At 41.2% G+C, this 12,383-nt stretch overlaps 2 long non-coding RNA genes across 2 annotated transcripts; both read right to left on the bottom strand.

Annotated features, from left to right (window-relative positions):
• Positions 1 to 2,160: 2,160 nt before the first annotated feature.
• Positions 2,161 to 2,980, bottom strand: LOC146653705 (uncharacterized). Its single transcript, XR_014907257.1, has 2 exons — positions 2,582 to 2,980; positions 2,161 to 2,199 (listed from the first exon to the last, which is right to left on the bottom strand). It is a non-coding gene; the product is annotated as an uncharacterized LOC146653705 (long non-coding RNA).
• Positions 2,981 to 7,442: 4,462 nt separating this feature from the next.
• Positions 7,443 to 10,144, bottom strand: LOC146653704 (uncharacterized). Its single transcript, XR_014907256.1, has 2 exons — positions 9,181 to 10,144; positions 7,443 to 9,107 (listed from the first exon to the last, which is right to left on the bottom strand). It is a non-coding gene; the product is annotated as an uncharacterized LOC146653704 (long non-coding RNA).
• Between the last annotated feature and the right edge of the window lie 2,239 nt (positions 10,145 to 12,383).

The following is a 12,383-nucleotide window of genomic DNA, read 5'->3' as shown; positions in this document are numbered from 1 at the left end:
TCACTCTCTGTGTCTCAAAAAAAACCCAACTAAACTGGCAATCACCACTAAACAAATGAAAGTAGTTTATGGCTTTTTTATCAGCTGCATTTTTTTCATTTATGTATTGATCCCATTGTTTATTGGTAATGCTTTTAGGTCACTGTTTTAGCATGTCTGCCTCACACTCAATTTAAACAGTTTAACAGATAGTGGGGTCTGGTAAGGAAGTTGGGGGGAAGCAGACAACTCCACAGGAAGAGTCTTTTTGTCTTTTCTCCACTGTAAAAGATAGCAAGGCAGTGTGAAACTTTCTTTGCGGGAAAGACAAAACTGAGAGCCATGCTAGGCTCAGTGAGAGACTCTGCTCACCCTCTGCCCCAGCGATGGCAGTCCCTCACCAAGCTTGATTTCTGTTCTTTGTCTTGATTAAAGAATGTTAGCTACCGCTCATCGCTTGTCTGCAGGCTTTATTAAACGGAAAACTTCCACAACAACCTCTAAACAGTGGTTTATGGCTTTTTGTCACCTGCAACACCATGTAACACTTGGATGTTAGATTCTTTTACCAGTCAGTGTTGTTAGCCCCAACCCCCAGGCTCCAGGTGTCTGAGCTCTAACCCTGGCTGCCAAATGTCCCCCTGAGGCCTTTGTGCCTTTTACCACCAGACTAAGTTTGTAGTCCTATCTACTAATATTATTTTATTTTTTTATTATAGCACAAGGTTCAGTTAGGTTACTACTTTGACTTCCTCAATTTGCGCACATTTCTGACCCGATACTTTATCAAGCTTTTACTCGAGTGTTTTTGACACTAGCAGCTGTACTTCTACTTAAGTGAAAATTGCCTGCAATTTTGCCACCTCAGTTGCCACTTTTCTGGAGTTTGTACACTTTTTATATTGAAACGTTCAACGTTTTACGTGTTATCCTTGATCACAGTTCTAAACAAGTTAACTTTCTTCACTTCAAAGTAACCCAAAAAAGAAACTATATGTCCAGTTCTCTTTACTCCAAACCTGGTTTAAGGCTATGCTGTTGTTGTGATATGGCCATACAAATAATATTAAGTTTAATTAATCTTAAAAAAAAAATGGCTGCTTCATGGCTACCTGTTCAGAGAATTTGCAGACTTTTATGGAAACTGTCACAATGTAACACTCTCACTGTCAAAACAGGGTTGATCCATGTTTCTATGAACACTGATTAATATATCAACAGCTCTGAAAATCCTTTTTTTTTTTTAAAGTAAAGCAGAACAGGATCTCTGTATCTCTAAAAATCCCAACAAAACTGGCAATCACCTCTAAACAAATGGAAGTAGTTTATGGATCTTTATCACCTGCAACACCATGTAACACCTAGATGTTAGACTCTTTTACCATCACATTTGCAAGGGTTTATGTGTTATCCTTGATCACAGTTCTAAATAAGTTAACTTTCTTGACATAAAAGTAGCCCAAAGAAGACAAATATATGTCCAGTTCTTTTTTACTCCAAACCTACTGATCGGAAAACATTATGTGATGCTGGAAGTTTTCATCCTATCCATCTGCAAAACAAGTTTACCTGTAAGCCAACACATTAGACGTAAGCAAATTTGTGAAATTCCTGAACAATGTGCTTTGTGGAGTAGCAGTAGTACTAGAACTAGTACTAGTAGTCCTAGTATTCTGCAGCAACCAGGCTTCAAGAGTGATCACTCTTCTGGCTTTCAAATGGTGAAAACATGTCACAGTCTTAACCGCAAATCAGAAATGTTGGTAAATTTAAAAAGGAATTTAAACGTCAGCTTTGACATAGACACAGACTTTATTAATGCCACACTCAGCTGCTGCCCTCAGACCCAGTCTTCTGTACTGTGGGGTAAAATTGCTTTTTTGGTGGTTCATAAAAAATATCTCAAAAAGCGATGTTAGTGAGGGGACCAGAAACACTGGGTTGCAGAGCAGTTGGTAAGGACTTGTATATTTCTGGAGAGTCTGCAAAAGCTGTCTTGCTCGTGCTCCTGATTGGATATGTGGAGCCCGGCTCTGATATCTCACTGGTGGCAGCTAAAGGTAGGCATGCCTTGGAGGCGGAGTTGGTCTCGGGCGCAATCTTTCAAACGAGCCTCACGGCATTTCAGGCAACCTCAGGCCGGAAACAACATCCGGTCACTCGCGGTCAAAATCCACGCAGAGCTGGTGTTTCGCAGGGATCAGGTTAACACATCTGGGTCTAAAAATATAAAGAAAAACAAAAAGAGTTTTAAAACACGCAAACTAGCAAAATATCAAAGGAGCATAACATAACAATAACAAGATGATATGAGATACCCGATGAGGCCATGATAGGTGATGTAGACATGTAATGTATAAACTTTTACGGGAGTTAAAAGTGGAGCTTATATATATTTTAAAGTGTATTGTACGTGGGATAGGCTCCAGCGCACCGCACGAGCCTGAGAAAAGGATAAGTGGAGGCGAATGGATGGATGGATGGTGTATTGTACCTGTTACAAACCATTGTGATATTTATTTATTTTTTTAAATGAAAGGATTGACAGAATGGTAAAAAGGAAAATGCAAAAATGTAGTTAGAGAGGAAGATTAACACTTACCGAATGATATGCGGATAAGGAAAGAGACGCAAGTTGCTGTTGAAATCGGCCGCTCCCTATGCGAACTCGCAAGCAGTCTGAGCGGTTCCAGTTGTTGATATGGCTGAAGGCAGGGGTCTTCTGGGAGCTCGGGGGTAGTCTTAACCTGAGCGGGAGATCATAAAAATCGGACCTGGAGCGGATTGGCTAACCGGGGTGCGAAGGGAGCGGTGCAATAGTTATGTGATTGGCAGCGGGGCGAAGTAAGGGGGGGAGTTGGTCTCCGGCGCAAATTTCGAACGAGGTAAGCAGCGCATTCGGGAGCAGAGCGGGGAGCGAACAAGCAGGAAAAAATTGTGCTCTGCAAGAAGTTGTGGATCGGAGATTAAGAGCGAGGTAGAACTTAGAGTGTGGGTTGAATTTTAGAGCTTGCTAGTAAGAGGAGTGTTAGGGAAAATGTTCAAAAACACTTCTTCAGTAAAGACTCAGAGAAGAGAAACACACAGAAGTTCTTGCTAGCAAGGGCAGCCTCCACTCTAAGAGACTCCAGTGAGAGAACTGCCCCGGTCTTTATTTATACTCCATTGAGCGTATGTGTGTGTGGTGTGTGTGTGGTGTGTGTGTGTGTGTGTTGATCAAAGGGTCATATAACATGAAAGCACAAAAGGTACATCCTTGGTCATAAAGAGGGTAGTCTCCCCCACCCTAGATGGCACGGTGAGGAAGTCCAGCAGTTAAAGCACTTAGACTAAAACAGACATAGCTACGTTAAAACAATAAAACAAGGTACGATCTCTCCCATGCTCCCAGGATGTGGGGGTGAACCAAGCCTGCTAAAAATCACACATCCTGTCACTACCAAATAACTACAAACAGCATCCTACCATAAGCAAACTTATATCACTAAAAGATTATACTGACTACTAAATACAATTTTCCATTGACATTCCCTCCTGTTGTCAGAAAAAACTTTTAAAGTGAGATATCAGTTTGTAACGTCTTGTCGTACATTTTCTGTCACATCGTCATTAATCACACAAAGTCTTCATGTTCCAACAGGCCAAAGTTATCATCATCATTTGTCACAGCTGTATATGCAGCAACAGTAGAAAATATTATGCGGTTAATCATGAGTCTTAGGCATGGCAATATACACGTTACAAAAACACAAAATAAAAATAAAAATATCCCAACTCCGATGAGTAGTCTTTTTAGCACCTGTAACCAGGAGCCAGTTTATAGTCAAGAGAACCAGTCACTTGTATCACTTACATAGTCCTGATTTTGAGCCTGCTGGATCTGTCTCAAAACATTCAGGGCGTCAGTCATGTTTGATGAATGTACATCGTCTGGTATGTAAGTGCAGCATGTGGTATTAAAAAGGACGCAAAGTCCCCCTTTCTCTGCTAATAACATGTCCAGAGCTACTTGATGTTGCATCGCTGTAATCCGTAATGCATCAATTTCCTGGTTCTGCTGTTCATTGATCTTACATGAAGCGTTCAGGAAAAGTCCAAACCGGTAATCCAGAGTTTCAATTCTCAGCATGTTTTTTCCAGCTCCCACCCAGGGGAACAATGAATGTAGTACTTCCATCCAGTAGTCCATAATTTAAACTCCTTAGGCACGTCGCCTCCCCATATCGGGTCATGTGGTTGAAGTTTAGGGATCGCTAATCTTCTTTTCCGGCGTAGTGTAGAAGTGGTGTTCACTGCAGTCATCCTGAAGGTGTGTTGACGTGCTGGGCATATGAGAACAGACATAACAGTCTGTATTTGCCAATTCTGCCTTTGTTCTGCCGTGGATATAACGGTACCAGGCATTGTTCATCCACGGATGAATGTGATCTTGCGTCATGTCCCTTGGGTGAGAGTTGTCGTGTGTCCATCTCTTCTGCCTGCCTCCTGGTTCAGCTGCTGTTGAGGTCAGCTGAAATCCTGTAAGGGTGAGCATCGTAGTCAAGGTAACCAGGAGGGTCCACCTCCCCATGGTTGCACACAGATCCATCACACCTCACACTTGGTTGCCCTAGAGTTGATCAGAGGCTGGAGGTTGGAGTGCGAGCTTACCCTACGGGGGCTCAATCAGCACTCCCCCCTCACCAATGAAGCAACCAAGCGTGAGATTTCTCTACTGTGCTGTCTTGGGGGTGTCGGGGTTTCCTGAGACCTCAACCTTTTTGCAGTGGCTCTGATAAATCCAGGAGGATCTCTCCGTTATTTTGCAGGTCAAGGTGATGTTCATAGGAAACTGCTGTCATCACCACCATAGCTTCTGGTTCCTGTGCTTTCACAGAATCATGATGCCATCCTTAGATTCCCTCTGCGCTGTCGATGGAGCTTGGCACGCTCCCCTCATCCTTCAGGTGCCCATCTGTTGTCCACAATCTCCTCTGTTGGCCTCTGGAAATCCCCTTTGGCACAGCTCTCATTCCAACGCAGTTTCATGGTCCTTGCTGTGGCTCTAAAATCTGATCTCATGATGGGCCCTACCCAGCTTGACCTTTGACCTCAACCACTGCCTGGTGCTGTCAGCTATGCCTGGAATGGTTCTCGCTTCTCACTGGGCCTCTGAAGATTACCCAGGAGATTACTGCTGCACCTGTATTTTAGAAAAACTTCTATTTGGAGAGCATGTCAACAATCATCAAACCACATTCTTTAGTTCAGTGAACTTATAGACCATCAAAGCCTCATCTGAACATGGGTGCACCACTTGCATAGGTTTAATACCCGTAAATAAACGGTTAAATCACTGCAACAATAATAGTAAACATTGTTTAATGTTAATCCTTGGACTCCACCTCTTGACGCATGGACACTTCTCATGCGTCAACTCACCAAACCTGGATCCCTGTCTTAAAAACTGGCTCCACCAGGAGCCTGCATATACACCATCATGGCCTGGAAAACAAAATCTAGAAGTAAAATCAAACTTCGCACTTATAAACAATTATATCATAAGAGTATAAGCATTCAGCACGGGCAAGACAAGTGTCATGTGCAGGTTTTCTCAAATCATTAAATCACGATCATTACCATAATTCGCCTCAAACATGGATCATCCCATGTGCTCAGTTAACATTAATGTAATCGGTGACTTCTCTTAAGCAAAGTCACTCCACTCATTTATTATTATTATGGGCTCAAAGTGGCCAGCAAATGAGCCCATAATAAACTATTCCATAAACACCGTAATCTCTTATTTGTTTTACTCATGTCACTTGTCCGCTTCTGCCGAATCCTCCACAGCATTCTCAGAGAAACAAACATTAGCGATACACATTGACTGTGGTCAGATGGAGGTCAGACACAGGTCAACAGGTTCCAGAGGTGCCATAAAAAGACCATAAAGTCAACCATCCCTTCTCGTGGAAAGAATGTCATTCACATATAAACCCAGAAATCCTATAGTAAAAAAAACCATTAACTAATCCTCTTATAAACCACATGATCAAACACATGATTAATCATCTGCTGTAAAAAGAAATGTAAATGTTAGCGCTGCGCAGGTGTGTACACTTTCTCACAGTTTCTTTACCAGTCAGTCAGCTTTCTTTCCTTTCTCTCACGCATTCATACATTCATTCTTTCTTTCTTTGCTGATAATGGAATCGATTGTCGCATTTAGTTTCCACTCTCAGCAAAATGACGTCATTTCAAAAAAGAAAAAGAACTTTAGTTTGGATTACATCGCTGGATCCTTTTTAGGCCAGGACTTTCATTTAATATTGTCCCAATAAGTGGCTTCCTCCTGAGCCCATTTTAATGTGGAGAAAACTCACTTGTAACGGCTTTCTCGACAGGTCGTATAGCACTTTTAATTCCCGACGTGCAGATCTGCTTAAAGAAAAGAAATAGGCAAACAAAATCAGTGCCTGTTCAAAAGATAAAAATGAAAAATAACAGAGATTATCAAACCAAACTTTCAGTGCACTGTAAAAGTATCAAAATAAAAAGGCCTTGTTAAGTCATGACACAAACTCCTCATCAACTTCACAACAGGAGAAGAATCATCAGCTAGATTCACTCCAAATCAATCATCAGCTGCACAACACACACATAAGCCTAATGTGTCTTATTAGCTATGAGTTTAATCACCAGGTCTGTGCTCTTCACTCATCTAAATCACAGATCTATTTTATTCAATTTTCCTTTTCCCTTCATCATAAAACATGTGACATGCTGTCATGCACTTCATAAAAGACGTTTGTTCTGACGTATTCAGAGTTGTATATCTAGATACAGAATTCACTCGCACATCAAAACAGGAAACTCAGTGTTTTAAAGTCTCCACTCAACACACAACAAACTACAACACATCTCATTCACTCGCACACTTAAAATGTTGTCTAATCTTCATGAGTTATTTTGTGTTTGTATTAGTAGGGTTAATGCATGTTCTGTTTTTATGTATCCTTTCATGTACCTTCCCCCCTTTTTTTTCTGAAACAAAACTCCGTTCACTCCAAATTTTGTTTCAGAAACATCTAAATAAAAAACTCTGTCATAGTCAGGCACAGCTAAACCCCAAATGCTTGCAGGTTACCATCGGCAACCACACTGTGTGTTGTTAACCCCTTCTACAAATGCCCTCTCTTAATGTGTAACACTTTGTGTATGATTTTTTTTATCTCTGGTGCATATTATCTGTATGTGTCGTGTCACTTTCCATTCTTCTAACAGTACACTTGCATACCTCAGTGCTTGTCTTCCTCCCCCTTTTGTGGTGGTCTGGACACTGTGTCAATCCTCCACTTCCAGGCAGTCGCTTGTCTCCCCGAATTCCTTAACCTAATTTGATTGCCCACACTAAAACAGCAGCCTCAGTCCTCCTCTGCTCCTTTCCTTCTCTCCCACTTTTCAGTCTAGTGGCAGTCAGCTTTTTCAGCATTGTCCCGTGTCTCTCTTTGTCCCACTGTCTCTTTCATTGCCATCTCACTCCAAACATGGCAAATGTCAAACTCAGACAGTCTTCTCAAAAGTCCTTCACACACAATGAGGTTGCAGCTGGCTGGAAACGCATCTCCATCCATCCAATCTAGATGGTGGTTCTTCTCTTTCTGATGCCATTTACCCACAGCGCTCCTGGACCTCTCTGCTCAGTACTCTTGTATTGTCTCTTGGACTCCTGTCCACTGTTGATGTTCATGCTCGTGCTTCTGAAACTGCACTCGGTGTCTTCAGGGAGAGATTCGTTTCCTTGGAGCTTGCTTGTTCGGGATGAGGACGGGAAGCTGCAAAACAATTCAGCCAAAAAAATTCTGGCTGGGTGTTTCTAATTTTTTCTAATGATTTCAACCTATAATTTTCTTCTGACTGCTGCCCGTGGAGAATTGATCCAGGTCCGTTCCCCACCTGTAAATGACAGACTGAGAGACTTTCATTATTATCATCACTGCTTAATCAACACACATCTCTCTCTCTCTCTGTTTTTGTGAACCGTCCTTTCTTAAAAGCAGAAAATAAGATTGTAGTTGTTCTTGGTTGATCAACACAAAACCTTTTTCCTTTAATTATTTTTCATCTACAATGTAAATTTTGTCTCTTTTTCACTCTTTTTTGTTTGTATTATTATTATTATTATTATTTTAAATAGCTGGTGACCTGCAGAATCACCGCTCTCACAATCAAAAACAATTATTTTTACACAGCGCACAAAAACACTGTGACGTCAAACACATTCACACTCACTTTTTCATCTGCGTAAATAAATCACATAGCTGATATGTACCATGGTGATCCATAAATATGATCACCAGTTTATTTAACTATTTTTCAACCCAACAAAACAAATAAACAAAAACATAATGCTGATGTTATGAACACTATACACAAGTCAAGATGCAGGAAAACTGCTCACGGAAACGCTGCACACTCCAGTTATCACAGTTCTGTTTGTGTGAATTATCTGCTTTCATTATTAATACCAGTTTATAGGTTGTTATCCTTTTTATTATTAGTTTGAATGCATTAAAATTAAGTTGTAATTTAGCCTTTTGTTTATTTTACTTTACTCCTCTTGCATTTATATCTATTCAGTCGGGTCAGTTTCCAACCCTTTTTTAAACTACTTCAAACTACTATGATCTCTAATTTTCACTGGGTGAGGGATTATTATGTTCTTCCTAGTCTGAACTGCTCTCTTCACCTGAGCTGCTATCCTATTCTGAGTTACTGTCTTTCTAGACTTTTCTCATCAGGTGTTAATTTTACTTGTTTATCCCCCATTTTCAAAGATTTTGCTGGGCCGTCACTGGCACGCTTGACTTCAGGGTGGTTCACTGATACGGCCTTCGACTTCACCCTAACGGTGAAGCGGTATCAGTTTTATGAGATGAAACTCAACCGTTCTCCTTTGTCACCAGAACGTGAGCCTCAGCAAAGAAAACAAAAATGGAAGTAGTTCAGCAGCGTATTGTGCTGTAAAATCAACTTACTTGCAGACACATACACACACATAGACATTTGCGCGCTAATTTGTCACGAGATAATTTCAGCTACCTCTAAAACTGGTCGAAACACAGTTCCTTTTGGCGAACTTAAACCTAATTTGTCACGAGATAATTTCAGCTACCTCTAAAACTGGTCGAAACACAGTTCCTTTTGGCGAACTTAAACCTATTTTATCACATTTCTTTAAACCTTTGCGGCCGTTTTATATACTCCACGTGTTTTCATTTGTTAAACGTATTTTTAATTTGTCACGAGATAATTTCAGCTACCTCTAAAACTAGTCAAATTCGGCTCCTTCCGGCGAACCCAACCTAATTTATCACGTTACTTAAACGTATTTTTAATTTGTCACGTTACTTTAAATCTTTGCGGCCGTCTTTAAATACCAAATAGTGTTTCTCACCCCTGACGTCCCACTGACGGTTCGGATCATCAGACTGAATCCCAGCGCCGTGGACCTGGTCACCGGCCCAGACTCGAATTCACGCTCTGGGACTCTCTCCTCGTCTAAGAGGGCTGTGCACAGACGTCGGTGCCAGCTCCCCACGGCGTCAGGAATCAGTGCTGGATCCTGGAACAGAGTCACAGATAACAGTTCTGATATATTCTGCTCCGGCTACGAAGGACCAAGTAAATGTTAGGGAAAATGTTCAAAAACACTTCTTCAGTAAAGACTCAGAGAAGAGAAACACACAGAAGTTCTTGCTAGCAAGGGCAGCCTCCACTCTAAGAGACTCCAGTGAGAGAACTGCCCCGGTCTTTATTTATACTCCATTGAGCGTATGTGTGTGTGGTGTGTGTGTGGTGTGTGTGTGTGTGTGTTGATCAAAGGGTCATATAACATGAAAGCACAAAAGGTACATCCTTGGTCATAAAGAGGGTAGTCTCCCCCACCCTAGATGGCACGGTGAGGAAGTCCAGCAGTTAAAGCACTTAGACTAAAACAGACATAGCTACGTTAAAACAATAAAACAAGGTACGATCTCTCCCATGCTCCCAGGATGTGGGGGTGAACCAAGCCTGCTAAAAATCACACATCCTGTCACTACCAAATAACTACAAACAGCATCCTACCATAAGCAAACTTATATCACTAAAAGATTATACTGACTACTAAATACAATTTTCCATTGACAAGGAGCTTTCCCAATGTTTTTGGATTATAGCGCTTTTTTTTTTTTGGGAATAGAGGGGTAGCTAACAAGTTATTCTAGGGTTTTGGAGAAATCGCGGAGAAATTTTTAAAAGGAGTTTTGGCTTTGTTTGGCTGAGCATGAAGGGAGCCGCGGGGCGCTGAATTTGAGAAAAAAGACTAAGGATTTTTTCAGGATTTTCCCTGTTATCGAATATAAGGTTTTGGGAATAGAGGGGTAGCTAACAAGTTATTCTAGGGGTTTTGGAGAAATCGCGGAGAAATTTTTAAAAGGAGTTTTGGCTTTGTTTGGCTGAGCATGAAGGGAGCCGCGGGACGCTGAATTTGAGAAAAAAGACTAAGGATTTTTTCAGGATTTTCCCTGTTATCGAATATAAGGTTTTGGGAATAGGGGGGGTACCCTAACAAGTTATTGTAGGGTTTTGGAGAAATCGCGGAGGGTTTTTTAAGGAGTTTTCCCTGCTTATGTATCTAAGGAGGGTTAGGGGATCGCGAGTTTTTTCTGAGTATGAGTTTTATTCTAAATCTACAAATGCATATAAATCTAAATAAAGTTTTCCCCCAAGGCATGCAGCATGTGTTTGTGGCCATACTGAACGTTACAAAAGCACAAGTTTAACTAAACAATTTTAATATGGTTTAATACATTTTTAAACACATGAGCACGGAGCCCGAGAGAGCACGGTCCGGAGACACGGGCGCGCCCCCGCGCGCCCAGACACACAGCCTCGGGCGCGCGCAGGCGCGCGCACACACACTGACCCGCCACCAGATGGCGTTTTTTGAGCATAAAAAAATAAAAATAAAAATTGAATTGCTTAAAGAAATAAAAGAATGCTATTTTGATATACAAGAAACTTTCTAAATAATCAATTATATTTTTATGAATATCATATTTTTATGAATATCATATTTTTATGAATATCATATTTTTATTACTTAATTACTTCGGACTTCCGGAGCTCATGAATAATTTAATTACTTCCGGAGCTCCGGAAGTAACCTGTCACTTTTTTTGACGAAAGGGGTATAATATCACTCTCTAGTGTGTGCCCTTTGGTGTGTGTGGGACCAGACACATGCTGAGTAAAATGAAAAGAATCCATGACGCTAAGGAAACCTCTAGCAAAGAGGTCAGAGTCATCATCAACGTGTATATTAAAATCCCCAACTATAACCAGTCTGGACAGCTTCAAAGTCGAGGATAAAAAGTCACTGAACTCCTTTAAAAACATACTGTTTAGGCCAGGTGGACGATACACTACAGCGCAGTAAAATAGATCTTTATTTCCAATTCTAACCAGCTGTAGTTCAAAGGATGAAAAATGTCTGACCAACACTGCGCGATAGTAAAACCGGCTTCCAAACACCGCAGCGACACCTTCTCCTTGACCCGACGTCCGAGGCTGGCTGATGAATGAGTACCCACTCGGAGAGAGTTCGATGAAGGATGAAAAGTCACCATCGCGCTGCCAGGTGTCATTGTGTCATTGTTTATTAAACAAAAACTGAGCAACAATTAAAATGCAATGTGTGAAAATCTTAGAACACGCCTGATTCTCTAGCTTGTAGAAAGACCTCTAGCAGTAACTTGAAGTACCTTGAAGATTTCCGTGTGACTCTCAGTATCGTTCATCATTGTGGGAGAATTTTAGCTTGCTTTTCTTTAAGATGTTCAGCTACATTAAGTTCAGTTCTTGATGTTTGTGGGCATTCCTTCATGCACAGCTTTCATAAGGTCCAGCCACAGCATTTTAGCTTTGTACTCTGAACTAAGCCATTGATTCTTTTCTTTTTGAGACATTTTTTGTAGATTTGCTGCTGTGCTTTGAATCATTGTCCTGTTGCATGGTTCAGTTTATACCAGGCTTTAGATTTCACACAGATGGCCTCATATTTGACTTTAGTCATATAGAGGAATTCTTGGTCTACTCAATAACTGCAAAGTGCCCAGGTAGATCCTGTGGTTGCAAAACAAGACCAAAATCATCACCCCTCCACCTGCTTGACAGTTTGTATGAGGTGTTTGTCCAATATGCCGTGTTTGGTTTTTGTCAAATATACCTCTGTGCATTATGACCAAACATCTTTTCTTTGGTCCCAAAAGGACAGAAGTCTTGTGGTTTGCTCAGATGTACCTTTGCTAACCTAAGCCATGTTCTTTCTGGAGAGAAGCTTTTTGCCTGACAACCCTTCCAAAGGCACACTTGCTCAG

Source organism: Rhamphochromis longiceps, linkage group LG14 (genome assembly GCF_057381845.1).
Source record: "Rhamphochromis longiceps isolate RC_006_pf linkage group LG14, R_longiceps_female_GT1.1, whole genome shotgun sequence".
Classification (NCBI taxonomy): domain Eukaryota; kingdom Metazoa; phylum Chordata; class Actinopteri; order Cichliformes; family Cichlidae; genus Rhamphochromis; species Rhamphochromis longiceps.
Note: the sequence above shows the minus strand (reverse complement) of the source record. Positions and strands in the feature narration are given on the sequence as shown.